We start from the raw sequence: 25,576 nt of genomic DNA, 5'->3' as shown, positions 1-25,576 counted from the left end.
GAGCTTAATGTCAACAAAGAGGCTTGATGCTTTTCCTCTGGAGTGGAGGGTGACCCATCTGCCAGTTTTCCAGTGATAGACGTCAAGCAGGAGGCAGCTGCTGCCTGCCCAGTGGGAGTGCCTTCCGGAGAGGAGCAGAGAAACTCTGGCTGCTGCCAATGGGCAGTGCTTGCCTTTCTGAGAAAATGCATCTCTGTGTGAACAAAGCTCCTGGAGGAAAAACGGGAAGAAGATTAATGGGTGATTTTCTACTTCTTGTGTGACATGTGGGCCCTAGACTCAAGGTGGTGAGAAATTGCAGTTGTCAGGAGAGACAGGAGCACAGCAGGGCAGGCAGGAGATCATGTCATGTTTCCATTCTTCCTTCCCCGTGTCCCTGAAGCATGGTGAGTGAGAGTTCACTGCTTTCAGCAGACAGCTTTGAGATCATTGGGTGGGAAGTACTCTCGCTGCCAGAAGCTGTTGCTGCTCTGACAGCCCAGTACAGAACGCGGGCCTAGAAAAGGAGAAATATATAGTCCTGCATTATGTCCATCAGAGCTTGGCTGCACTTTTTGAGCCATTTTCCCCCTTTTCCAATAGAAAACTTTGCCAGGAGTCTGGAAACTTGCACTTGCCTACACGTGCCTGCCATAAAAAGCAGCTGAACACAATTAAGATGCTGATAAATCTGGAAAAGGACAGGAGAGACAAAAACTGTATCATCCCTCAGAAGTAGAAACAGCAACAGTTGTGAAGAATCCCCATCTCCCCACAAAAAGATCTGTGGCTGTTGAAGAGTAGGGGGCAGTGTGAGCCCTGTGGGGTTGGGTTAGTGGAAAGGCACAGCCCTCTGGCTTGGCAGGGGTGGAGGGAGGAGCAGGGGGTCTCCAAGTGAGCTGCTGCGGCTCAGCTGGCTGCCCTGCGCCAGCACACAAGACAGCTAGGGATGATGAGATGCTGCTTGCTGAGATGAGAGGTCAACAGAGGCTCTGTGATTAGGAGCAATGAGCACCATGAGTGGCTGCTGGATGGGTAACAGGGTGATCGCCAGCCCCTAGCCACTACAAGGCAAGGCCGTTTCTAGCACAGTGAGAGGGAAGCATCCTCTCATTTGGCTTCAGCAGTTTTTTTGCTCACCATCGATATTTCTCCTGTTTTCTAGAAGTCTCCCCAACACAGGGTGCTGGTAGCTCTCCAAGCAGCATGCTGAGGGACATCCCACTCCCAAACTGTGGGAGAAAAATACCACTCATATAGCAGAGGCTTTTATTTCTAGGAGACCTCTTACAAGAGGCCGTTGTCCTTCACCAAGTACATTTTCTGTATTGGGCTCCAGGTGTGACTGAGCAAGAGCAGCCCGTGGCTGCTGGCAGCCTCTCGGTACACTGCCCAGCTTGTCGCATGCTTGCAGCACCTCTGTTACACAGACCTGCTTGTGGCATACTCCAGATGGCAGCTCAGGACGAGGGGATTAGCTGTATAGAGTGCACTCCTACAGAAAACGAAGAGGCTGCCAGGCTTATTTGTTAGTGATTGTGTGCAGAGCTCTGGAGCATGCATGCTTTGTTCTCCGTTTCCTACCTTTGAAATGTCTCTTCCCAGCAGAAGACAAGCGCCATGCCTTATTCGGTTTCAGGGTTCCTGTTGGAGGGGGCAGGGAGTCACATAGGCTCATATACATAATCTTTTTCCTCTCGATTTAGTTTTCTTTTTCTTAGAGTAAAATAAGAGCTGTTTGAGCTGGAAGCATGGAGCTGGTTCTTATTTGCAGATCTCCTCCCCTTGCCCAAACTAAAGCCATTTAAGGGATTTAACAAAAATGTTAAAACCTTGTATCTGTCCTCCTCGAATATTAGCTATGCCAAGCATCAAAATACAAAGAAACTTAATGAGGTTCCATAAAATTCAGAGTGTTAAAAGCACTCAGGAGAAACCCAGCACACACTAAGGGGCATTCACCGGAGTTTCTGACTCATGCATGTGTTTGGCACTATTTCTGTAGGGCAAACAGCAAGCGGAGGAAGACAGTCACTAGCAGAGGTGTCTGCAAGCTGACTGCTGAAGCTGGTAATGCCAGAAGACTGGAGAGTGGCTAATGAAGCATCTCGTTTCAGAAATGACAAGGAGAGACTGCAGGTAAGTGCAGCAGTGACCTACATAGAGCATAAGGATACAACAGAAAGGCCAGGAGAGGTGAGGGCAGCCAGGAGGAGGCAAAGGAGTTGTCAAGGCGACACAAAGAGACTCTATCTGCATAAAATAGGGTGTAATGAAGCAAAGGAAAGCATCTTTTCTATTGTGAGATAAGTAGGCAAGATGCACTCTGAGATGTGCTAGTAGGTGAAGTTTTGATCCTTTCATGTTAGAAAAATACTATTAAAATTGTATCTGTGTTGCTAATTCAGGTCAACCACAGTGAAAAAATACATACATTTTGTGCAAACCAAAATGTACGTAACTTTTTTCTTACCGGTTCAAGGTAAAAAAACATAAAACTGACCCAGAATGTTTTGTTCAAGCCTTCAAAACAGTAAGGAAAATTTCTAAATAATGTATTGCTGCAAATGAAAAGAATATTTGCAACCATCTTAACAAAATATTTCTATGTTTTAAAGGGCTTTTTCAGGGTTCCTTCCTGCTGAAGAAACTGAGTAAAATTGAGATTCATTTACGAAATGTGCTACTTTACCTTATTCTATATATTCCAGAGAAAAAAAAAATAAAAACTGAATTTATCTGCAACTCGCAGCTCTTTCTAGAGTTGACATTGGCTAGTGCATCTCTCAAAGCAAACCAAAAATATCTGGTTGCCATTGAGTTCATTATTGTGAAAGAATCATCTATTTCCCTGCAAAGACCACATCTGAAGATGTGATGCTGTTTCCTGATAAAACTGGAGGGAAATGTCCTTGTGGCAGAGCAAGCGCTTGTCCTGCGGGGGCAACAAAGGGGCCCTGTGTCCACAGCACCACTTTCCTCGCTTTCAGACATGGCTTAAGCTGATGAGGGGAATGCAGAGCAAGTGAGTTAAGGTGGCAATAAGTGCTTCTTCTCTACCACTATGAAATAGCGAGTCCTCAAAAAGGGGCAGCCTTTAATTTAAAGTGTTAAATTACTATGGCAAGCTTTGCTGGAGAGTGTCTCTAGTCCCCTTAGATGGAGCCCTCCTGCAGCTGATTCACAGAAGGTCACGTCTGCTGGTCCTGCCGGACTCCTGAGCCTACTCATCAAGTCAGCATGGCTGACAGCGGTGAAAGAGTGGAGAAGGTTGAAAATTTGATGCGGCCTTAGACAGGCAGACTGATTTGCAAACTCAAAGCATAAGAGAGGCTGAAAGCTATAGCAATGGATTACAGATTAGCTTGGAATCACAGAGGTGAGGCACAAGGAGGAAATGTGGCTGGAGCTGGGTGGGTGAGCATCCTAACAAGCTTTCCAAACCTCTCTGCCCTGTCAGCATCTGTTCCATTAATAATTTGCTCTGTCAATTGACAGCATTTTGCAAACTCAAAGTAACTCTGCACACTCAGCAATGAGACATTCCTGCAGCTCTCGAGGTACGGACACACACGTAAATTTGGAGTGGTACTGTACACCAAGTTTGATTTTGAGTATTAGTGTCATGCCATGCTGAGGCATGGCAGCTCCACTGGGAACACCCGTAGGAGCCCAGGGCCAGACATTGCAAGCCCTGTGACATACTCAGATTTGTTCTGACTCCAGCAGTGTACTGCCCGTTGGCTGACAGCAGGTATCTTGTACTGCTGACAGCCAGCAAGTCCTGGACAGCAGAATACCACCCTTAGCTCACTGACAGCAGAATGGGGTTACAGCAAGTCCATCTGAGTGCTCAGTGGGATATTCCATGCTCCCAAGCATGAGGACAGGATCCAACCTCCCTAATCTGCACTCCTGCTGGATCACAGATTGATCACTCTCTCACAGCCACAAGTTAGGGCTTCTTAACTCGTCACCTTCTTGTGGCTGAGCTCAGCTTAGAAACAGAGGCCCTGGGAGTGAGAAAAGCCTCCCCTTGAAGGGCAGACTGGCCTCTTCCATGCTCAGGGTCTGGCGGACTCTGGGAGCCAGATCACTTGGAGGCAGCTACTCCATTCAAGCCTCCAACTCCTTCTGAGCTCCACAAACCTGCCCTTCCATGAGCACCAAGGAAAATGCATAGAAACGTATGCTCATGATGTGGAAGTCTGGGGTACTGCTGCAGCTCCTAAAAAGGATGCTGAGCTGTGATCCTACTACTGTGGTTCAGCCTTGTTTTAATCATGTTCCCCTTCTTGGTGCTGTGGGCCCTGTGGCTTCCTTCTTGCTTCTCTCCCTGCAAAAGCACACGGAATTTATCTTGGGCAGGAGTCCCAGAGAAGCTCCATCTGCCCGTTGCCTCCCATTTTTCCCCTTTCTTGTTCATCTACCGCTTTGCCCCACCCTTCCGTTTGCCAGGCAGGTCTCTCCTTTCAGAAAATCATATTTATGTGGCATGAATGGAGCTGGGGAAGGCAGGGGACTAGGAGAGGTGTGATTTTAGGAACACGGAGACGGGTAAAAACTCATTTGCTGGGTAGGTCAGTAGCAACAGAGAATACAGGAAAACTATCCTTTCACTGGTTAGAAATCCCTGCAGTATGATTATAAAACGCATCAGTGTAGACAAAAATGACAGAGAAATGTGAAAGACGTGGTTCAGATGTGGCACTGTGCAGAAATCACAGCAAGATCTTTGTTACAATAGTGGAGTGCAAATTATGGTCATCATTCACTGAATACCTTTTGCTGTTGTTGTCCTGAATTTCTGATCACTCTACCTGGACTGTAACATCTGTAGACATGTTTAACACTGTGGGTGATAAGCCGGAGAGATAGGGTCTGGCTATAGGTCTGTCTACCGTCTAGCCCTTGTAGTCTCCATCAGTTGTCAGGCGACGATGTTCAGGAAAGAGCAAAGTGAGGTGTAGACAGAGCAATCCCTCTGCAGCAACAGCCTCTCGGCTTCAGTTGGGAACTTTCTGAGCTGGAGGCTGCTGCCAGGCTTTGGTATTTGATAGGGTCTGACAGATTTACCCTTCCTGAAGTTCTGTTATCACTTTCTGAACTTTTGCCCTCCACAACAGTTCATAGCAATGGTTCCGCTGTTTTAATGTTGGAACTGTTATGTGGGGTTGGATTGTGTGGGGAAAACAGACCTTCATTTTGTTTGTTTTATATCTGCCAGTGGATAAAATAATTAGTTAACTTGTATTGCTAGGGCTAGTGAATAATCATTTCCCACTCACTTTCTCCAGAGCATTTGTGATAGTATCAAATCTATCAACCCCACCCCAGTCATCTCTTAAAACAAAGAACTAGAGGCTGTTTGATTCTCCATGCAGAGAGCTGTTCCCCATGTATGATCACCCCAGTTGCCCTTGTTAGTGTGCCTCTTGAGTCCCACTATTCCTCTTGCCAGGTTGCGTGACCACAGCTGCAAGCAGATACTACTCCAGATGCCAGCAACCTACAGATTTATGCAACGGTCTGTTACTGTTTTGTTTTCTGGGGTTTTTTTCTTGGTCCTCCTCTAAATGCATCTGTGTGTATTTCTGACAACTACTGAGCTGCAGTTTTCGGAGAATATCCACTGTGACCCAAAGATCTCTTTCCTGACTTGTGCTATTTAACCTAAAGGTCATCACTGTCCAAGTAAGGCTAAGATTATTGTTACAGGATACCATCCTCTTAAACTAGCTGATGATAATCTTCTTTACCGTGCAAGGTAAATGTTCCTATTGACAAGCTGAGGTGAGAAATTGATTCTTAAATGTTATAGCTAGAGAAATTGCTATGAAATCTCTTTCTGACATGAGAATAGTGTTCTTAAGCAGAACATGGTAAATCTTGAAAGTAAACTCTTTCTTTAACCTTCTTTTCTACGGGAATTTCTAATGCATTCAAGTATTTTCTATCAGCTCCATATCAAAATGCAGCTTAGGCTAATGGCTAGAAGTCATCACTGGTGGTTTTGAAATGAGTTGTTATTTTTAGTCCATTTCGAAACTCTCATTAGTCCAGCTGAGGCATGTGCTGAAATCCTCAAAAAGACAAGAATTAAATCAGCAGAGAGAAGAAATTGTTCTTGCTACCCTAAGGTTAAATCTCTGAATAAAGGAGCATCAAGGGTGGGAGACCATATAAATGCTACATCTGCTGTCTTTGTCTCTGTGGACACAGGGAGAACACCGTTTCATTGCTACACCCTTCCACAGATTTTTGATTAACCAAAATCATGAAGAGCAGAGTTGAGGTCTCTGAATGCCTTATAGAAACATCTGGATCCCAGGAACTTATTTTTTATGGGCTGGTTCAGAAGTTATGTTTTTTCCTTGAAAAATCAAGCCTTCATCTTTCTATGCACTAATACTAAACCCACATTTTCCTCTCAGCTTCTGTCCCAGCAGGAGGAACATAATCTCCACTGGTTTGCAAATTGCAGACAGCTCCCCTACACCTACTCTAGCTTTTCAGTTCTATTTTTCATACTGAAACTCTTCTGGAAAAGGGACAGGGGGGGCTTGTTTCCCCAAAAGAACAATAAAAAATATTTGCATGATAAAACCGATGCCTGTTGCATGGTAGTTTAAACAAAAGAACCCTACCGTGGACATTTTCTTCTGTAGTGCAGAGCGGCTTGGAAAGCTGTGTAATGTGTCTTGACAGCAGTACAAATCACTAAAGGTCAAGGGCTTGGGGATTAGCCACATTGCCATACAACAGGCTGATATAGAAAGGGCAGGACCATGAGGGTTCAGATGTGAAATGAAAGGTTTTGAATAGAGTTGATGAAAACAGATCTGTGGAAAGGGGGGACTACCAGCTTACACACTTCCAGCACTCGAACAGTCTGACAAGATCACAGTGCAGAGGCAAATATGGTGATCTCCCGTTCTTTTTTATTGCAGTTAAGATCTGGTTATGGGGCTCCTGCTTCTGGGATATCTTTTGCCTTTCTCCACAATTTTACTTTAGCTGCAGATGCTCCATTCATCTACAGATTTCCAGATATCTTTGCCATTTTTAGAGCCTACATCAGGTTAAAAGATGAGATGTCCACTCAAAAGCAAGACTCATCTGCAGTGACAGGCAAGCAACTTGATTAATCTCTGTCCTTATATAATACAGAAATAAAGAATGATTCCCCTCTCTGAGAAATACTGTAGGTTTAATTCTTGCAGAATTTCTTGAAGTTACAAAGCATTATAAACCAAACATCTTAGGCTGACAATTATGGTCCTTTTCTGGCATGCTATTGAAAATAATAGCTGAAGGGATTATGTTGCCAGTGGAAATCCCCATAGTTTGGTTAAACTGAGGTAGATGATATGGCACGCAAAATACTACCAACTTAAACCCTAATCACTGCTAGATGCTTTCAGCTCAATCCCACTAAGTCTGTTCTTTAAATAAAAAGCTGGACCACAGCTTGGAAAGGTGATGATTTTTTTAAGAAGCCTATCACAGAAGCACAGAAACGTTGAGGTTGGAAGGTACCTCTTGAGATCGTCAAGTACAACTGCCGTCCCTAAGCTAGGTCAGCCACTGCAGATTGTCCAGGACTGTGTCCAGTTGGGTTTTGTGTATCCCTAAGCTCTTCGAGAAACTTGTGCCAGTGTTTGGCCACCCTCACAGTAAAAACTTGTGCTCTTGTGTTCAGAACATCTCATGCATTTCTGTTTGTGCCTGTTGCCTCTTGTTCTGCCAGTCGGCACTACTGAAAAGAGTCTGGCTCCCTTGTCTTTATTCCCTTCCATTAGGTATCAATACATGCCACATGCATGCCACAGAAAAGTGGGACAATGCAGTTGAGACATGCTGGTAAGATTCCCCATAGGACTTCTCCAGGCTGAATTTCTGTTTAATGAAGTCTTTGTATATTAAAATTTGACTTAAAAGCACTAAGTTATTCCTTTAAGATAAGCTGTGGGACTGGAAGACTTGTAGCTCCAGATATCTGATCCCTTGAGAAGAGAGGTATACAAAGTAATGCTTACATAGTCACATTAACAATTAGGAGGGTTTAGAAAGAGAGGGGGTTTGGTTCTTTTGCTTCAACTTTGTGATTGTGGCATGTCTCAACTGTGCTGTCCCACTTTTCTGTGGCATACATGCAGAGCAGACACAAAACACCTCAGTTCAAGCCTTTCCTCTTCTACATGAAGAGAAGACATCAGAGATTATTTCCTGTATTAGAGATCGACTGAGAAGAGTCAGCACCAGAAAAGCCTATTGAAATTACTTTCCCCCTCCCATCAATAGAAGTATTTTCCCCTGGAATCAGCAGCAATGACATTATTGAGCATCAGTGGAGCGTGGAAAGGACAATGAAGCTTTCAGAGGACACTCTCCTTTTAGCTGTACTCACTGGGTAATGAATAAGTTAGCGTTCTTTGCCAAAGGGCACAGCATTTTTTGCAGCTCTCATTTCAGTAATTCTGCTATGATACTTGTGCTCATTTCTCAAGAAAAAAAAAAAAAAAAGCAGAAGTAAAAATACTATAGGCTACCTAATCCTGATGAGCACATTGACAGGAAAGATGTCACTCAACGCCACTATTTATTAGTACTATGGATCCATGAAAGAATTACTGTGTAGGATTTTTTTCCACTAATTACGTGCTAAATTACATTAAATTATCACAGTACTGCCTTGTAATTACAGTTATTATGACAAACACCAAACAAACGAGTAAAGGAGTAACCACTTCCATTTGAAAATAGGAACATAAGTCTCTCACCAACGCCAGATTTCTGAATATGCAGCATTAATGTCAATTTTCATTTATGATTTGCAATTGGAAGGACTTCTTCAATTAGCTCTTTCAAAACCCGCTGCACAGTGAAGGTCTTCCCTGTTTAGCTTAGACAGGAATGCATAAAAGTGTTCCCACTGGCTGTCATTCATTTCTCCTTCTGCCTTCCAGGTGGCCTCCCATTACCTACACAGTCCATGGTGCAGTATTCCACAAGCCTCCTGACAATATCTGCCAGAATTTGTATTTAAAAAGACACAGTAATGTCAATATTAAACATATTAAATATGTTAATATTTGATGTTAAATAGAAACCCAATATTAAATTATGTAAAAATGTAAAGCTAGGATCATTCTAGATTTTTTGTTCATTCATTATTTACCTTTGATGCCAATAACTAACTGCTACAAATTCAGATTAGACTTAAACTGCTATTTGTCTACAGTGCATTTCACATACTTTTACCTTTTTCCAAAATACCTGATATTTGTGAAAAATAGGACGCTAACTTAGACAGACTGAAAATATACTCTATTGTGGCAATTTTTATGTTCCTCTGCTTGTTAAAAACCTGTCAACAAGGTTCTCCCATTCTACACATCATCCACAGAAGAGTTAACAAGTCACACTTCTTACAACAAATCAAGGAGGAATCAGTCATCATTTCTATGGCTTCTAACATAGGCTTGCCAAACACACATACAAATCACATTGCATTTCCATTCTATTCTATGACCACTAGTAACACAATGCATAGTTTACTGGCAGGTTTGTTTCAGGGAATTGTGAAATCCCAGTGAGTGTGTATTGTTCCTACTGCTAAGATAAGGGTAGGTCACGCGGTAGTTACTAGCACTAGTAAAAAGAATGACAGTGTATGCTTGAGAAACATGGATATTCAAGTACTTGGTATTTTAAACACAAAAACACAAACAGTGAAATGGCAGTTCTAATACATTCATTTAGAGCAGGCACAGAAATGCTATTTGATTGACAAGTCAAACAATTTGAACTGCAGTTATCCAGATAATAATTACTGGTTGACTAAGAGGCTAACCTAGAAGAAACTGACTCAGCACAAGCAAAAAAGCAGATGAGATCTACTCAACAGATTACATTTCTTAGCAAAGATTTTGCAGAAAGAATCAACTAAATTAAAATCTAGGCAGATTGAATGATATACTCAGAAATAATACATACCCTACATGGCAGGGCTTTTATGTATATCAGCTGGCTTTTTTCCAAGAATAAAAAATGGGATGTCATGTTATGGCAAGTCCCTTCAGTAAATATCCTGTAACCTATACTCATCTAATTCCAGAGAAAAACTGTTCATACTCTTCAAAAAAATTTTAATACAATAGTAACTTCCAGTTACAGGGCAGCTTTTATCTCAGTGCTTTATAATCAATATGCACATAGGTGTGATTTCATCTGTTCTTAAAACACAGTTCCCTTTCAGCTGAATATATTACCTATTCAAACAGCATAAATGTGGAAACTGTGAAGCAAGCCTGGCATTTAACACTGGGAATTTGATGAAGATTTGAAGGCTAAGGGTACAGTACAGAGAGCATAAATAGAAAGCCAACTGCCTATAACCTCAGTGAGGAAGGACTGGGCTTGCGTTTTATTTTTTATCTACTTCATTATTTGTTAAAAAAAGACAACAACTCTTGAATGACACTGTCTCTTAAAAGCCTCTTTCTTCCCTGTTCCCTTCCCTCTACATTATTAAAGGCATCTTATGGTCACATTCTTCAAATCATAAGTTTCTGTGATGTTTGTTTGCAAAAATATCTGTCTGAAGCAGAATGAATATAGATTGACACAGAGTTGAGCAAGAGAATATAGATGGGAAATAACTTGGTTAGGTGGTACAGTCCTTAGGAGAATCCAGCATGAGAACTTTAGTATCTACTGTTTATTATTCTGTGTGAGATATTTATTTTAGCTGTGCATTTTATCATCCTCACACAATCCTAGCTGATGTGTGTTAAAAATACATTCCCGTGGCATTAAGGTGTTTTGTCCTTTTATAGGACTCGTGGGGAATTAAACTTGTAAATAAGAGCTAAACCCAACAGCATGCTTCACGGGTATACTGTAAGGGAATATCCAGTACTCTTTATGTACATGCACACAATTTTTCAGCTAACTTATCTTATGGGTAGCGCCTTGCTGCACTGAACTTGGCACACTGAACCATTTCTCCTTCCAGAGATAGTCACTGTAATTTCCCACTTAGAATAAGGAATACATGTAAAAAATATGTTATTCTTGTAATGAAAGATGCTACTGAAAACACATCTGATATTTCATTATCATAATCATGATGAGATGACCCAGTCATAACCCCCCTGTAAACTCTGGCAGACTCATCACTTTCTTAATTAGTTTCATCTACTCCAGTGGTATTATCAACAACTTTTTATAAAGCATGGGTCAGAGTTACCATGTCACTCAATACTGCATTGCTACATTATCCTGCTGTAAACACGAATAGGGTTCATCCTTCATAGCCTCACTGGTCTACCTGCTTATTTTCAGGTCATAATAGGTTTACTTCAACACATTGTATTGCGTATCTTCTTCCAGCCTGGAGTCCCAGGTAACTATTTAGCTAACAGTCATCTGGAATAGCTATATATAGATTCTGTTCTCAAGCATTTATTATTTGTACTTCGCAGTTAGTAGAATATTGTAAGTTAGAAAAATCTCCTCAAATTTACCTTTGTTCAGCTTACTGCTGTCTGCATCAATTTATTGGCTCACTTTTAGGAAACAAAGAGTTCATAAAACTTTTAAAGCAGTTTTTTTCCTAGTTCCTCTGGGTTTTTTATACTGTTAATCAATCTTAGTCCATCCTGCTTACCATTGGATTTTTCTAAGTTCTTCCTTTCAGCACCCATCACAGGTAAGGATAGTGTGTGCTGCATATGCCCACACGTAGTACTAACTCATTGTCAAATTACTATTTGCTAAGAATGACCCACCACTAACCTCATGAAGCGGTTTAGTGCTTGAAACATGGACAGGAATGTATTTTTTACAATCCATTCTGCAGCGCCCCCAAAAGACACTACAGCAGCCAAGAGGCAGGTCTGTTGGTATGCAGGTAGCTGCAGAGACTAAACCAGGGAAAACCAGCTCTCTCATGTAGCAGTAGCACTCCATTAGGCGACTCAACAGGTTGTGCAATCTCTGAACTTGTGTAGTGGCAAAGCAACAGTCTCCAAAAGGTAACCTGGAAGTACTGCAAGGCAGGTTTGATAACAATGTCAAGGTCTGACGGTGCTGTGAGGCTTGGGTTGCTGCTCAAGACCAGAGGTGGTTCACTGCAGGGTAGAGTTGAAGCATTCCATGATGAGAAGCAGGAGAAACTCGTCAGTATCTTTCTGCTCTGTTCTGCCGATAAAGATCACGGACCCCTTTCTGTCATTTGCTTCCTTTCAGAAGAGTTGCTGCTACTGTTTCCTAGCCAGAAGCCAATCAGAAGATATTTTAGGATAACAGAACTCATTTCAGCTTACTGGAGAGAGATGAACTTCTGTGTACCAGGAACCTTCAAAGCAAGTGTTGCAGAGTAGGGATAGTTCATTTCCAGTGATTTTGAGAAGCTTATAACTTGTGGCCATGCAGTCAAGGCCAACTGGAAGCTCAGGAAGCAAAAAGTAAAACATCATCTGAAACAGTGCACTGACAACTTGTCAGTTGAAGCATACTAATGTGTCTGTGCTTGTGGACTGACTGATGTTTTCATAGCAGTAGTGACTGACAGAATTGACAATATCCACGGCTTCAGGCCTCACTACTGCAAGATTGGTTTCAATAGTTTTAACTGCTGATGAAACCATTTTGTTGCATTGAGGAAAACACTGATCTGCATTTATCTAGCAGGTTTCATGTTACTGTAATACTGCATTCAGGGTTGTTTGTGGATTTTTAATCATTACTTCAAAATTTCCTGGCTTGGAAATTTCCTTGTCATTCTCATAAATAATATCAACACACAACTAAGAAAAAGTCATTTAAAAAAAGGAAGAAGTAAAAAAAATGAGAACTCGATTCTTGGATAAATTTTAATTTCTATTTCCCTGGTAGAAGTCCAAAGTAGGTTAGAAAAAAAGGAACCTCCCTACCCACAGATATATGGTAGGTGAATTACATAGTGATGGATATATTTAAGGTTTGAAGACCATCTGTTCTGGAACAGCCCTATCTACAGCAAAATGCTCAGAGAATTACTATCACAGTTTAAAGCAGGAAATAAAAAAAAAAAAAAAGAAAGAAAACAGCTTTCTTCCAATTAAAAATTGTAAGGAGCGTAGGCAGGAAAGCAATATAAAATCACTCTTCAAGTTGTCTGAGGCAGCAGGCCTATTGATTTTTAAGCTGTGAACGTGCAAATCCAGAAACTCAGGAAGTACAAGCAGTCAGAATTCTATGTATATGTGTGTCTGTCTGTCTGTGTGTGCACACTGATCTAAATACCGAATCCCAAAGACAGCAGACGCCTACAGCACCGGGCCCTACAAACACACACGCAACATTCCAGTAGGGCGAACCCCAGAACACTACTGCTGAGGTTTTAAACATCACCCTTCTTTCTTCCAGTACTTTCCTCATATCCTCCTCTGCTTTTCCCTTTGGATTTTAATTTATAATTGTGCAAACTGGAGTTTAAAAGCTCTCACACACTGCAGGAGAGATTTAAATCCTTTCGCTGCCTAAGTGGCAGCAGGGGTGCCAAGTGAGGGAATGGGCAGCTCGGGTGGCCATGAATGGGACAGCTGGTGAATTAGGAGAAACAGGCAGGCTCACTGAGGGCTGAGAGCTTGGGAAAGGAGAGATTTGCTTCAACAGGGGGAGATTTGAACTCATCTTGTGCAGCTCCCACCTCTTTCATTCTTTCTCACACAGAATTCACTTGCCTCTGATCTTATGGAAAAAGTCAAGGCAGCCATAGAGCAGTATCACAGGACAAAGAGAGACACCCAGCCCTTGCAAATCCCGACTCGTCTGTGGAGAAAAGAGGGGCTTTGACACTAGGGAGAGTGGTCTACTCCAGATGTAAAAATATTTTCACGAGTTCTCGTCTCTTCATTCCACAGGTCTTTTTCCTCCTATGTTCTCATAGCTTACACTCTCTCTGTTGGACCAGTTTCCAAGGAGTGGCCTTTCTGCAGGTGCAGTGTGGTAACAGCTCTGAAATGTTAGTCACCATTTTATCGGTGTTAAAATGCTCTCAGGACAATCCTTTCAAGAGAACTGTCACTCAACAAACTCTCTAGTAATTCTCTCTGTTGCAGCAACTCAGAAGATTAAATAAAACATTCCATTTGTGCTACTCATCTCACCTTGTTCTGTACCCAGGACTGGAGTGAGTCTGGGGAAACATGGCCCAGTTGTAAAGTGTTTGTGTTGACATTGCAGCAGTTCAGTAAATCTGTGCAACGTCCAGTAAGAAATGCCTTTGTGTTTCTCTTACAATAATCTGATTAATGCTCGAAGTATTCAGCAGAGATTTTTTTTTTAAAGATCCAATTCTGATATATCTGACATCATTGTAAATTAGGAATACTACCATAAGCTGATTTTATGTAAGATCTAGTTTACGTTTGCATGCAGTAGTGACAGAAGCCTTATGAGTACTTAGGTAGAGGAGTTAAGGCACACATATGACAAGCCTTATAGAAATACAATAACTCACTTATTGGAGAAGCCAATGCTCTTGTCATCTTGACTAAATTAGTTAGTCCAAATTAGATTCTAGCTCCCCTGAAGTCTCTACAGATATTGCCAACAACACAACCAACTCAGGATTTCACAGAATACATATTTGCTAGGGACTGCTTGCTAAGAGAATTCTCGTGTATTTAAATTATTCTGCAATGGTGAATAATTAATACCCAGAAAAAGTTCAGTATTTCTCCCTACAAAGAGGCCAAGTTAGCAGCCTACTGGATTTGAAGATGCTGCTCAAACATAACAAACTTTTATTGCAACAACTTTCCCTGCACCTGCACTAGAGGAGTCTACATTCCTCCCTTCCTTGCCTCTGTACCTCTTTACCATGGAAAAGTATTTACGCTTAAGAATGCTGCTAAAAATGGGAATTGCAGTTACCATATCTGTTTATACCAGAAGCTGCTGCTGTTAGAATGGAAGGTAGAGATGGAAAGGAGGTGACGAGATCCCTCACTGCCCCGCAGAATATGGATGCCAAGAGGGAATTTTTATCCAGGACAGTTCTTCAAAGAGAAATAAGAAAGGCAATGAAGAGGAACAATTTAGATAGACAAGTCAAAACATTAATTTGAGCCAATCTCCAGTAAATACTTTGCATTTATAACTGCTGTTTGTCCATATCCATTTTCTCTGCCATAGCGATGGCAGGGAGAGGAGAGGTAACCTGCATGACTCTGCACAGGGGCAAGCCATAGTAGACCCAGTTCAGGTGAGCTGCTTCTACTGAAACTGAGCAGGGAACTCTTCCTTCAATGAGGAATCCTTTACAATTAGCCCCTCTCATTTAGGCCACTGACAGCCAGCTTGGATCCTTCAGATTTAGAGTAAATGTCTAAGGCGTTGTGTTGCTCTAAAGTTAAACATATAGTGAAAACACAATTCCAATAAAAGAGTAAAAATAATTGACCGACTTTTTATAGGACTGGAGAGTGTAGCTGTAGAGAATCCTTATGCCATCCAAGAAAACTACCATGCTGCCTTGTAACTGAGGGCTCCTTCACGAGGGTTTTATCCTGTGATGAGGCAGCTTTCAATTGGCATTTGTCACTGCCCTTCACGTATATTATGAAACAATGTGATGGTCTCTCTGAAACCACTCATTGTTTTGAAATATATGGTTTCAAGAAAAGTGGTCATTTTGCTTCCTCTCATCGCTCAAAAGAAATACCAACTTGAATATTTCTAAAAAGCAAACATTATATGAGGAGTTTAATGGGATGGGAGACTAATTACGTGTGAGAAAACAGAAATGACAACCTGTCATAGAGATCTCTTTACCATTATCGAAAATGACAGAACATCACAAAATATTAGTGAACTTTCAGTTTGACAGATCAATAGTGGATAAATGGTGATGAATGAGCCAGAGTTGGCTCACCCTGAAAAACTAGTCTGTTCAGGTACTGAATTAGATGAATGACTGAGGTGTGTGCATGTGGGAGGGAGGTTTTCCAGTTGCAGTGAGAAAATAAACCAGTTTGAATTGCAAAAAGAAAAATAGCTAGTGAGGCTGGCTTTAAATTTAACAGGATATTGTGAATATAAAGCTACCAAAATTTGTTGGCCTCTCAGATCACAAGGTATCATACTATTAAAATGAGATGTACGTATTTCTTCACACAGTGGTGTCATATAAGTTATTGTCCTTCAAATACCCCAGTGGGATCACATTCACCAGATTTAAACATCCAATTTACCTTCAATGCTTTTACATCATAAACTCCACAGGACACGGGTTTGGGTATATTTTATAGTTACCTTAACAAGCTTGGCTGTATATACTGCTTACATTTTTGTGTTTTTCTCTTATGTCTAAAACACAAAGCTAGACTGCTCACTTCCACTTTCAAGCTGACAGTACTTCAGACATTAAAAAGCTACAAAAGGAGATTTGATCATTGTCCTCCTAGAGTGAAACTGGGGACTACCTAAAGTGTTCAATACTGCCCAGGCCCCTCCTGTCTTTTATGTCACAGTCCTGTTCTGTTCCATTACCTTTGCAGGTCCAGGATCAGGGCAGTTTGCCAAGAAAAGAAGGCTCTTTGGGACATAGATAGCTACGCTTATAGTGCTACAAACAGTCTGGGAGGGAATGAATGGTTTCCAAGCAAGGAAATATGTATTTGTTTTCAAAGCAGAACTGGAAACCAGAAAAGAAAGAGGCAAAGTGAGTCTATGAAGGAGTTTAGTTTATGTGCTCTACAGCATTAAAGTGAGGTTAAAACTCTGCAGGGAACAGTAACTGACATAACTATATTTTTTAATTATTAGATATACTAACAAATGGATTATGTAAGCCTCAAGAGTACTCACCTTGCCCTGGCTGTTTGGAGTTCACTGTTACTTAACTTGCAGATTCAGTGAAAAAAACAGAGGTGTTTCTTTCTGAAGCAGGTGATAAAGTTTGAGTAAATTTAGATTATTCTGTACATAAGGAGAGAGCAAACTCCAGAGAAAAAAGGAGCAGAGTATGATGATTGATTTAGACAAGTTCTGCAGTGGGAGCTCAGCACAATGATAGAGACACATATTTTGTTCAGATAAATAATCGTCATTATTTTAAAAATTCAGAAGTAATGATTCAGATTCAAGTAATGATTGCCTTCAAAATCACTGGAGTTATGCTGGGTTTATGTGGGTATATTTTGGGCAGATAGGCTTCTGAATGCTTTGCCCAGACCTCTCATGCCCTTAACTACCTGTCGGTCTAGTAATTTAGTAGGTATCAACTTCCAGCTCTGCAGATCCCTCAGATTCCAACTGAGTCCTGTCCATACCTCAGCTCTCTCTCTGTTTCCATATCTGCCTCTCCAACGAGAAGCTCCTAGGGCTTCCATACTGATAAGTAAGGGCTCACTCTGCACACACCTAAGGCATTCACTCCTAGCAAGACGAGTATATGGCACAGTGAACTTGGAATCACAGAAACATCTGTCAAGCAGTTCATATATTTGGGGTGATGCATTGCTAAAAATGCAGTGCTGTGTTTCAGGCCTGGAGTTCACCACTCGAGCTTATCAGCCAAATATCACTTTGGAAGCAACACTGCTCCCATGGGGAAGTTAGGGAAGAGAATGAAAAAGGGCACACACTATCCTATTCCTTAGCAATTCCTCTATAGAAGCCAAATCCTCACCTTCCTACATAGGGAACAGATCAGCCACTGAAGCAAAAAGTGCTACTTAGATAGCTGGAAGAAATAACCAGTGACTACTGCAGATGATCACAAGGGCATGCAAAATGAATTTTAGTAGTAGTCTAAATGTGAACTGACATACTTGCATGGTATTTCACACAATCCCACAGAAGTGACTCTGACAACTATAACAGTAAGAAAGCATCCATGATACAGTGAGAACAAGAATGTTCAAAAGTATGGCCGAAACGGTAGAGTCCCACTGCTCCAAATTCACTTTGCTACAAAGGGAGTTCTATGTACACCTATCTCCTACAGTTCAGAGACATAAGCAACATCTGAGAAGCATAATGCAGTGAGTTAGGCCAAAGAAACGTAATTTTCCTTACTTTTCCTTTTTGTCTTAATTTGCTCTATTTTTTCTACTACTCTGCCACCTGACTTTGCTGCAATTCTGGCCAAATTCCAGCTGAGTAATTCCCTTCTGCATTTCTGATTTTTTTCTTTAGAAAGTGAAGCAGCTGCAGAGTTCTGCGAGACAGAAACCTACACTCCTGCGAGTCTCTCTCAGAGGTATGTTGTAAGAAAATCACATTAGTAAAGAAGACAAGCATCAGAAAAGAAAACTATCAACATTTTTTTCCTTGACCTTAAATGCATCCAGTTTATGTAGTATTGATTACTGTTATCACAAGATCAATGATGTTCTTTCTCACTTTATGGTTTTATTTTAGTGTCTTTCAAATCTACAAATCGTCCATAACCCTACGGTAAGTTACTTGGAACTGGCTTATTGAGTCATATTAAACAATGAAAACATGACGAACCACATCAAAAGCCTTGGCTAAAGTCAATGTTATCCAACAGAAATTGTAAGCTTTGGGATTAATTTGGGGGCCGAAAAGTCTGAAGACTGTTATATCAGTAAAATTCTGGCAGCTTCAACAGGATGCTTTTGATTTATGCTTGAATAAATGAAAAATTAATCACATCTCCAATTTATCACCTGAATAAAGGAGAAATAAACCATCCTGGAATTCACAGTTCACTATATTCTGAATCAGAAAAGCTCTTGGAGTAGCCTAGTCTAAAACAATACCAAACCTTAGCATAGCGTTACAAAAGAGAAAATATTCCTACACTGCAGACCATACGTTATTCCAGAGTCCCTTCACTGTTGAAGAACAACTTGGTTTTTTATTGCAGGTCACTCATGTACGTGGCTACTGGCATATAGAGGTCTTTTAGGAAAAAAAAAATAACAAGAAAAACTACAAGTCTTACTATACTAATAATATAATATACTAATGCTAAAAAGCAAGTACGAGGGATGTATAGGCCACAAACAAGTAGTTTATATGCAGTTTCCTGTAGCCAAAACGTTGGAGCAGATCCCTGTTATTGCTTTGTCCTCGCTGTGTTGAGACGTGTCTCCTTTTGACAGCTGAAAGCTCCCTAGTCATATGAGCATGGCAAGGCAGACCATAAGGGCTGCGGGATCACTGGCAAGCCAAGATGCCCTGTGTTTCACCTAAAAAGACTCCCTCTCTGTAGAAGGTGCTTTCCTGCATGTGGCTGAGGAACTTCTGGGAGCTCCATGGGGCACCTTCAACTCAGGGCTGCCTCCCTGCCTGGCACTGCTGCGCTGGGCACCTGGACTCTCCCACGCCTGTTGCACACCCAGCAGCAGTGGAAAGAATGAAGTGACACCTCAGACTGAATGGTGGAAGTCAGACTGGAGTTTTTTCCAAAATTAGGATTTCCCCTTACCTAAGCTGCCTTCTTGATTCTCTGGTTCTTATAAATCATTTAGGTTACTTCCTCAAACAGGTTCTGCAAAGGCTTTCTAGAGAAAAGAACTCTGTATATACGCATTTACATATATACACACACGCACGCATAGACATGTATATACATGATTATAGTGAGAATGAGTGGAGCAGGGCTGACATGTACCCACGCATTGGCCGCTCCCTTCAGATCCTGCTGCCAAGAAAAGAGCCCGAAACAGGACCTGTTTCCCGTCACCATGGCAATGCTGGGTGGAAGGCAGCATTTCCTACACAGCATTGTGCTGAGCCTCCAAGGTGCTGCCAGGCTGCTGCGACCCAAAGCCAGAGCAGTGCCTGCTGTGTGCTGCCCTGGGAGCAGCCGTAACCCCTCAGCCTCCCGCAGCCGCCCCGCTGTACCAGCTGCTGCCATGACTTCTGCTGCCCCAGGCTTGCCCCAGTGCAGGGCTGAGGGAAAGCATTCCAGGGCTGGGAAGGCTGGTGGGGATGGAGGGGATGGATGCAGATCCCTAGCAGCTGTCCTGCTGCCTTCTACCTGCACTGCCTTCAGCGCGGCCCAATTTAATGGGTTTTGTGATGTGGAGGACAGTTTACCTGAAAGAAATCCAGCCGAAACTAACAATCTAAAGTATTGGCTAGCATTTGACCCCATGCCCTGCCTACAGGCTGAGCAAGACGGGACTTTCTCTAAAACAATTGGTTTTCTTGCTGCAACTCTTTCAGCTAAGACTAACACATTTAAACAATGTGTAGGTTCATAGAATCATAGAATCATAGAATCATAGAATAGTTTGGGTTGGAAGGGACCTTAAAGATCATCCAGTTCCAGTCCCCTGCCATGGGCAGGGACACCTCCCACTACATCCGGCTGCTCAAGGTGCCATCCAACCTGGGCTTGAACACCTCCAGGGACGGGGCAGCCACAGCTTCCCTGGGCAACCTGTGCCAGTGTCTCACCACTCTCATCGTAAAGAAATTCCTCCTTATGTCTAGCCTAAATCTGCCCTTCTCCAATTTAAAGCCATTGCCCCTTGTCCTATCTCTACAAGCCTTTGTGAACAGTCCCTCCCCAGCTTTCTTGTAGCCCCTTCAGGTACTGGAAGGTCACTATAAGGTCTTCTTGGAGCCTTCTCTTCTCCAGGCTGATCAACCTTAACTCTCTCAGCCTGTGTTTGTATAGAAGGTGCTCCAGCCCTCTGATCATCCTTGTAGCCTCCTCTGGACCCATTCTAACAGCTCCATATCCTTCTTACATTGAGGATTCATTCAAGTTGGTTTTCACTTCCTTCTCTTACTTCTGATTAACATCTGACTGCAATAACGGAAATCTAAAACCTTAGGTTATATATGCTTTAAGGCATGTACACAGGTCTAAAACCTGGGTAAATAATGAATAAAAGCTTATCCACTGCATTATACCACCCCACTTCTTTATCCTTGAGGGTTTAATGATTATGGTGACAGGGTAAAACCAAAATACGGTGCAACTCAGTATAAATATCTTTTTTAAAATTTGGGTACTACTTCTTTCTCTGAACGTGTCTGGGTATGGATGGTCTGATATTAGTGGGCAAAATGAGTAGTGGAGTGTGAAAAGGCATTCTCACAGCTACCTTAGGGACCACTGCATACAAAGCTTTCTTAATATGAGGTGTGGTCTACAGAAAAATGTCCAAGTCACCCAGTAATTAAATATAAATTACCTGCTCAAAGCAAACCAGCACTCATTCACGACCTGTTGCTGTCATCCCCCTCTCAGGCCTTGTCAGTTCTCCCCCTGAGGTGCATTGCAACTAGATCTCAGCCCTTGTTCAGACACAAGGAATCCATGCAGCTGAGACATACTATGGATTCCCAGCTGCTGGGGAAAAAATGGTAAGAGGTTGCCCAGGAAAATTTGGTACTAGGGAATTCAACTGCAGAATGTGGATCTAAAGGATTTCATTAACTCTGTCACTTTGCAGAGTATTTTGTTTCTTATCTTGGGCATCTATATTTATTCCTTGTTTCACTAAAGTCATTCCCATTCTTTCCTGTCCTTATCCATGCTCTCCCACCTCTTTTCAGCAAGGTCCTTCAGCGTGCTCCTGACTCCCCTACTAGTCTTTTGCCTCCCCTGGGGTTCTTGCCCACATCCTGCAGTATTTTCACCAGTAACTATTCTCTCTTCAAACACAACTTGGCAAACATTATCTGGAGCAACTTCTTTGTTAGAGGAGGAGAACAAACTGTGATCTTTACTGTTCAAAACTGACAGAGTAGTTCTGTAACACAAAATGTAAAAAAGCATGGTTTCCGAGGTATTTGTGCCTCATGATTGGTATACCTCATGCCTAATAGGTACAAACTCTGAGCAAAGCTACCTCCAATTGCAGGAAATTTGTGCTTGCTTTTTTCAGTGTGAATATTATGTTGTATAAAATCAGGAATTTCACGATGTAGTCCTTCTCAGTGGAGGCACTACAAGTTCCTCTCCCCTCCTCACGCATGACAAATCATGTAGGGAATTTACAATATTTAAATTAAACGTCAAGCTTGTCACACTTTCTGCAATTGGACATGGATTAAGAAGCTAGACAAGGTGAATCAAAAGACAGACACCTACCTGTCTCAGCCTTCTTTTACTTAAGAAATCCAGTTGACGTCTAAGCTTGTCATCTTGCCTAATTTTCCTGTAATAGCAAAAGCAAAAAGCAAAACTTACCAAAGTTTGATGAAGGGATTGGAGTAATGACACTCCTGTGCTGAAATTCAGTGATGCCAGAATTGTTAACCTCCCACCAAAACTTAAGTTCTGGTTATTCTTCAGAAAAGATACTGAAGTGTGGTTTATAATAGCACAAAGGGCACCAAAATCACCACAATAATTTTCTGGTCAAAATGGTCAGCTCTCAGTTCCTAATGTTATATTTGATCTTGAACTTGGCAGAGGAAGAGAGGAATTAATCATGACCTGGGCTTTCTACAGATTATCACGCAATTTATCTTAAAATCATGAAATTCAACAAATAAAATAAATATTTTTATGCTGTTTCCCGGGTTCTGAGCTTTCTACTTTCAGCCTTCCTTTTTTAATTTTTTTAACTCCATGATTATGAAAGGCAAATTTTTGTCATAAAAAAAGACAAAATTCACCAACATTGAATTCCCAGCAACTTCATGGATGGCTTTGCCTAGGACATCTGAAAAAGTCGTCCTCTTAGATGTAGATACAGCAGAATGCTCAAAAATTATAGATACAGCAGAATGCTCAAAAATTAGAAAGAGATTTTCTGATCAAAGATGTTTTAGCTGTTTCTGAAAACAGACTTCTCAAACATTATCCATTGGCAACTAAATTAATTTTCAGCTTCTTCCTCAAGCCCAGCAGACAGCTAAGAACTGATTCTTTGTTCATTTTCAGTAACCTAAGTTTTAGAAGTTTTATCTTTGGTTTGCTATCAGAGAAGATTTAGTCTCACAAATCAGGAGATTCTGGCTTCAGGGAGTCCTAACTGGCCCCTGCCCCTGCCACTTTACATCTGTACTTCTGCATTTTTGTTTTGGAGGACTGTATTCCTTGTTCAAGTTCATTTCACACCTTTGCCAGATGGGGAAGTTCAGGATGCACAGAGTCAGAGTCATTCTTTCATTGCAAGAGGTTTTTGCACCCTTTGTTTTTTATACAAAAGACAATAAAGTCTAACCGAGGACCACTGACAACTGTATTTCACCAAGGTATCTATGCAGTAAATGCCAAATCTATATATAGATATTTTTATCTTGACGTAAGGATTGCTTGCGTGGTTTTTAAAATTGACAAAACATTGAAATGCTAGAACCCAACTCCTGGCATCAAATAAAAGTTCAATACAGTTAACCACCAACCACAGCTTCTTTAGTGAATAGCAACTACTTCCCGATGTCTACTAAAGTCCATCATCTTTCTCTTACTTTCATGAGAGAACAAAAGAGTCAAAATAAAATATTTAAAGGCTTGGCACTGTCTGATAATATCTGCTGGTTGCTCCTCTAGCAGAGGAACAATTCTGGCATGCAATTAGGCACTCATTTGCCTGTCATGATTTATTCAAGGCTCATCACAGTAATCGCGCTTACTAGGAATCATAAAATTTATAAATGCCAATGGGACTATCAGAGCTATTTAATCGTGCCTCTTAACTAACACAGCTGATGCAATACCTGGTCACATTCAGGTTAGTAGCCCATGGCTGCATAATGTTAAAAGCACATCCAGTTTACCACTAGGAATCTCTTAATCAAGTACATTTACCATGCTTACTTCTTGCCTGATGCTTCCCCAAAATCACACATTTCAAACTGAGTTCTTCTTTGGTGCCATACTCAGAACAAATTCCGCTGCTGTTCAGACCCCTCTCTTGCTCTACTGAGGTTAGGCTTTTTGCCTTATGCTCTTTGTAGGAAACTGCATTCAATTGGCTATCAGTGATGACTCCCAAGGGCCTTTTAGTAATCAGAGCTCAGGTTTCAGACCTTCTTTTTCTAATTCTAGCCTTGCATTTAAAATCAAAGGCAAAAGATACAAGAGTGGTTGAAGACTATATCCCGTCTGCTTATACCTTCTTGGGGTGCTTAGGTATTAGGGGTAATCCATTGCATCCCAATAAAAATCCACATTTGGCTAAGATACAAAAATAATCAGTTAAACATGTTAAACAACTTTTCTTATATAAAAAAGGCTTCTTATCTTGCTCAGTGCAATATCAAGAAACATTAATATCATACATTGATTACAATAATACAGACAATTAATATTAAAAAGAGTATCAGAAATCTACTTGATTTTGTTGCTTGAGTGCAAGAGCATAGACCCTTAAACAGGTTTATCTGTAAGGCATCAAGCTGTCACCCCACGTTCAAGTAACTTTCAAATGCCACAGTTGAAATAGTATTTACCATGTTTGATGTGGGGAATTGTTGTAACAGAGATTTGCTGCAAAAGGAATCATGGAAGCAGGTTAGTCCAGCAGGTCTCACAAAGGAAACGATGCCCTTGTATTTGTATCTAATAAAACCCCACTTGCAGAATTAACTAAATTTGACTTAAAGCTACCATTTTAAGCACAGGTGACAGGAGCACCATCACTGTGCCGTTGTATTATTCCAACATCCATGGCTCATGTAGCAACTCTTGGAGACGGCTGGACTGGTGCACTAGTATGCTGCATTTGTTCCAGTCTTTCCTGCATACTGGGCACAAAGAAGAAAAGCTGGTAATATTATAATTTCACTCGTCTTCCCTTTTCCTTTCTCTCCTCTGCTACAGAATGCCAATAACCAGGACTCAAATCAAAGGAAAGACATCTGCATTCAGCAGCAACCAGGACAAACCTTCTCTCCTTTTGCTGACACAGAGTGTGACAAAAAACACCAGTAAGCTTAAGAAAAATCCCCATGAAAGTTGCATAGATGCAAGCAGAAAAATGAAGAGCATTTTCCATCCAGCATGCATGCAGCTTCTCAAGGAGCATAGCACCACACTGATGTGTTGTCAAGTGTGGCAACTCCTCTGCGAAGATACTTGTGTGAGCTGAATTGTTAAGTTTTATTTAACTGTCAGCCCTTCCTACAGCACTGTATCAGAGTCAAGAAAGAGGCTTCATTCTCATCTGACTCTGCAAATACTGCTTGTCAGGGTACTTCAGGCAGGAAGAACTTGAACCACAATTTGGAGGCTAAAAAATGAATAGCGTATCCACAATGTCTGATTTTCAGAAAGAGCTGAGTCCATTCTAAAGAGTTGAATCCCTCCCATGGAGCTGGGTAGGAACAGTTGGTGGCAGCAACATTTGGAGTTTTTCTTTCTGCAGCTTTGCACGCTGGCAACTGAATTTTCAATGTTTGAATTTGGTCTTTGAGGCCAAAATATGAACTCACTTTGGTTTTCACTATCTAAATTTGTTTTCTGAGCAGCCTGTTGAGATTCTATGCCTCAAAATAAAATACAGGCTAGTGATTGTCTTCCATATAACCAGGTTATCCTGCTGATAAGCAGAAAAATAGATTGTGCTGTCCCACCACAGCCATTTGTAGTGATTTATTTATAGGTGAAAAGGAAGGAAAATTGTCCTCCTAGCTCCATTCAAAAGTACCAATTGCC

General features: G+C 41.4%; 1 long non-coding RNA gene across 1 annotated transcript; it reads left to right on the top strand.

Moving 5' to 3' along the window:
• Window positions 1–1,983: 1,983 nt before the first annotated feature.
• On the top strand, window positions 1,984–25,008 carry LOC128852212 (uncharacterized). The gene is made up of 3 exons (XR_008449918.1): window positions 1,984–2,118; window positions 18,175–18,238; window positions 24,743–25,008. It is a non-coding gene; the product is annotated as an uncharacterized LOC128852212 (long non-coding RNA).
• The last annotated feature ends 568 nt before the right edge of the window (window positions 25,009–25,576 follow it).

The sequence above is a fragment of the Cuculus canorus genome, chromosome 5 (genome assembly GCF_017976375.1).
Source record: "Cuculus canorus isolate bCucCan1 chromosome 5, bCucCan1.pri, whole genome shotgun sequence".
Lineage (NCBI taxonomy): Eukaryota > Metazoa > Chordata > Aves > Cuculiformes > Cuculidae > Cuculus > Cuculus canorus.
Note: the sequence above shows the minus strand (reverse complement) of the source record. Positions and strands in the feature narration are given on the sequence as shown.